Genomic DNA, 4,685 nt, shown 5'->3' on the forward strand with positions numbered 1-4,685 from the left:
ATATGGAGTTTGTGTCTTGTCCATCTGTGTGCATTTAACTTTTTATTTACTAAAATATATTGCCTAGTCTAAAGGGCCTAGAACTTGGATGGTGGAGGGGTTGGGCCTGGCAGGTCCAAGCCACGATGACTACTTACACCAAGGCCCATAATTAGGGAACATGATGGAGCAAACTCCAATAGGATTCGTGTTATTCGTTTGACAAAGAATATTGACTCAAAGTTTATGAGCAGAGATGGAGTCGACTTGGAGTTAGAGGTGAAAGTGTAAATAAAGCAAAAAAATCATGAAATTTCAAATAACCATCCATTTAGTATTAACAAACCATTAATAAAGACACAGAAAATCATTATTTCTTAATATATTATAATGTGATCATTTATGAAAAATGAACTTAGCGTGTGTCTTTGATGCATGCGTCTACTACCGGTAAGAGCAAAATTATTTTGTTTTAAATTTTTTTAAAGGGTTGTGTTGTTTTTTCTGGGTAGAATTGTTTGATTTGACTTAATTTTTTTAGCTTTGCTATTGGTAATATTTATTGTTGGGCTAATTTTTTGGGCTTGTTAATTTTGTTTTAGATTTTAGATCTATGAATTTTTTTTATGGCTTTTAAATGGATTAATGATATTGTTAATAGAATGCCAAATATAATTTTATTGAACCAAATTGTCAAAATTAGTAACTATATGTATTAGTATATTTTAGAAAAAAATTTGGGCGGTTAATCAATTACTATATGGATTACGTGGCCACAAACATATAGGCATTGATCTCCAGGTTGTTTGGTATGAGTGAACCCCTTAAAGAGAGTGCTCGATGAATGTCATCATTGCCTTTCTCTCAAAATATTTTGTCTCACCAATTGTCAACCGCATCAAATGTGATTGAACCTTGTTCCATCCTCCTACAATTTTGGGGCTATAGTCTATTGCTTGATTTTATGGGGGAGTTACTGCTAATTATACACCTCCATTTTCCTATAATAAAAAAACCCGTACACTGGAAAGTACGCACATTAGAATCATTGTTATTATGCATAGTTGTCTTTCCCATTACTAATTTGATCATTAGAATCTCCTCAGCCGGCTCCATTGGTAATAATATCCTTCGTTAGAGAGATCTCCTACCAAACAAGGACTTAAAACTTAGTATTTGTCTCCTTTGAGATTGAGAATCCAAGTTAGCAGAGAATAGGGGTGTGCTGAAAACCCGCAAACCCGCCAAACCCAATCCGACCCAACTCAACCCGCCAGGTTGGGTCGTTGAGATTGAGAATCCAAGTTAGTAGAGAATAGGGATGTGCTGAAAACCCGCAAACCCGCCAAACCCAATCCGACCCAACTCAACCCGCCAGGTTGGGTCGGTTTTTCGGACTTGGTGGGTTGGGTTGGGTTGGGTTATAATTTTTTTTTTTTTTTTATATATATATAGCGGGTCGAGTTGGGTTTGGGTCATAAAATTACAAACCCACCAAACCCGACCCGACTCACCCATATTTTAATATATGTTTAAAATATATTATATATTTAATAAATTAAAAAAAAAAAACCAGCTGTAGAGCACTTCCTCGATTCCTACTATCATATATAATATAAAATCCTATTAGTTCTTTTAATATATATTTAAATATATTATATAATTAATAAAAAAAATTAAAAATTTTAGATATATTTTGTTTATAACTGAGTTAGGAACTTATGTATATTTTGTTTATAAGTGAATTGGGATACTAATTCATTTATTTTGTTTATCAACTCAATTGGATACTTAAACATATTTTGTTTACAACTAAATTGGAATATTAGTTTATATATTAATATATATTTTGTTTATCAACTCAGGTGGCAAGTGTGATATATATTTTTTGCTCAATTTAATAATAATAGTAATAAAAAAAATTGTCCAACCCATGGGTTCAACCCGACTCAACCCAACCCATGTGGGTTGGGTTGGGTTGAGTTGGACTTATGTGATAGGTTGGGTTGGGTTGGGTTGAATTTTTTTTGACCCACCATGGTGGGTTGGGTTAAAAAATCCCCTCAACCCGACCCATGCACACCTCTAGCAGAGAATGTGTTTGACTACGATATTATATTAATTAAAGGACTTTCTTAGTCTCTATTTGGGTTTAGAAGCAAAAGAAGGAGTCCTACAAGAAGAAGAAAGTGGTGTAGAGAGAAGAAGGTGGTGGTGACATGAGGTCATTCTTTGGGGTTGGTGTGAAACAAAAAGAAATCAAGGGGTTGCAATGCATCAAAGCTAGCCCTAGACCTAGTTCTCTTAGGCCATGGCATAGCTTAGTAAAAACCCAACCCAATCACCGTTAAAAGTGAATTAGTAAGACTAAAAAGAAAGAATAATAGATTTTAAATACAAAAATTATAATATAGAACATTGATTAAATATTATTTAAGTGATATTTATATATAAAAAATTCCATTAAAAGCTATTGTAAGGCCCTTGGGCCTTGCGGTTCATTATCTACCTATATATTGGGCCTATGGCCCAAGCTGAGGACAAGGACCCGCCTAAGGAGGAGAGGCCTTCGTCAGAAGAGACTGTGTTGAAAAATAGAAAGGTGGGATTTGGTCATAATAGTTCTGGAGAGTGTGCCGAGGATGAAAACGTCCTCGGCCAGACTAGGCCGAGGTCCTGGAAGATGGTTTGACAATAAGGGTGACGACCCTGAAAATTCAATTGGGACGGACAAGCATTGCAGAGATATCAGATAAGGAGGAGCCCCAAAATATCTGGGGAGAAAACTGGCTACCTCTGCATTAAATGCACTGCAGCTAACTCCTTGGCTGCATTAATGTAGAAGTGATACCTAAACAGTGTATTTCAGCCTTACAGCTACTACATGATATCAAATATATGCCCCGCACCTTTGTCAAGGGTCAGGTCCTCGTCGACCTAGTGGCTGAGTTTGCCGAGACATCATCAGAAGATGAATTAAAAGAGCGAAATATGGATGGAAAATCGGTTGGGGTAATCTCTTTGCATGAGCCCCTGCCATGGATAGTCTACGTTGATGGTGTAGCTAACCACAGAGGATCTGGGGTGGGACTCGTTTTGATATCTCCAGAGAAGATCACAATTGAAAAGTCCCTAAGATTGAGATTCTCGGCTACGAATAATGAGGCAGAGTGCGAAGCTTTATTGGTAAGGATGACCATGGTTCAGAAGATGGGCGGAAAAACGGTGGAGATTTCCTCTGACTCAAGGTTGGTTATAGGCTAGGTCCAAGGGGAGTTGGAGGCAAGAGATCCCAGAATGCAGGAATATTTATGTCAGGTTAGACATTTACAGTCTAGTTTTGAGTAGACTGTAAATGTCTACTCGACACAATAAGGGCGGGGCCTAGCTGGATGGACCCTATTGTGCTATTCCTTAAGGACGATATCCTGCCTGAAAGTAAATTTGAACCTAACAAGATACGGAGAAAAGCTCCACGGTTCTGGCTGTCTGTGGACCAAAAGTTGTATAAAAGATCCTTTTCTGGCCCATACCTGCTATGTGTAAACCCTGAAGCAACTGAGCTGCTCCTGGAAGAGTTGCATGAGGGGATTTGTGGAAGCTACACGGGGGGCAAATCTTTATCTCATAAAGCCCTCACACAAGGTTATTGGTGGCCGAGCATGCAGAAAGAAGCACAGGAATATGTAAAGAAGTGCGACCAATGCCAAAGGTTTGCGCCAAACATTCATCAACCAGGAAAAGTCCTCAATTCTCTGTCCAGCCCTTGGCCTTTCGCTCAGTGGCATTTGGATATTATAGGCCCCTTCCCTAAGGCAGCAAGGAACAAGAGGTATTTGCTAGTAGGTACGGATTATTTCACTAAGTGGGTTAAAGCTGAACCTTTGGCGAATATCAAGGATGTGGATGTTAAAAAATTCCTTTGGAAAAATATTGTCACTAGGTTTGGAGTCCCCTGTACCCTCATCTCGGACAATAGACTTCAATTTGATAATAAAGCCTTTAGAAGATATTGCTGTGACCTGGGCATAACAAATAAATATTCTATCCCGGCGTATCCACAAGGGAATGGGCAGGCCGAGACTGTCAACAAAGTCATAGTAAGTGGACTTAAAAAGAGACTGGATGACGCAAAGGGGAAATTGGTAGAAGAGCTGTCACATGTCTTATGGACTTACTGGAATACACCTTGAAAGTCCACAAGGGAGACGCCTTTCTCTATGTCTTATGGGGCCGAAACTATTATTCTTTTTGAAACTGGATTCCCCATGTTGAGATCAAGTTCCTTCACTCCAAGCAAAAACGATGACCTATTGGAGAAGAGCTTGGACTTAATTGAAGAACAGAGAGAAAGCGCCATGGTCCAATTGGCCTATTACCAAAACAAGTTCAAGCAGAGGTATGATGCCAACGTAAAGTTAAGGCCACTAACAGTTGGAGACTTGGTCTTAAGAAAAGTCCTAGGAACGGCAAAGAACCTAGCATGGGGAAAGTTGGGATTTAATTGGGAATGGCCATATCGTATCACATCGGCGGCCGAGAGAGGTGCCTATTATCTGGAGGATCTAAAGGAAAAAGCTGTACCACGCCCTTGGAATGTAAACAACCTTAAGAGATATTATTATTAATAAAGGCTTCCTTCATCCTATTTGGGTTTGTTGTATTATGTGTCATGCGTTATTAACATCTATCTAAGTATCAAACAG

Source organism: Quercus robur, chromosome 7 (assembly GCF_932294415.1).
Source record: "Quercus robur chromosome 7, dhQueRobu3.1, whole genome shotgun sequence".
NCBI classification, from domain to species: domain Eukaryota; kingdom Viridiplantae; phylum Streptophyta; class Magnoliopsida; order Fagales; family Fagaceae; genus Quercus; species Quercus robur.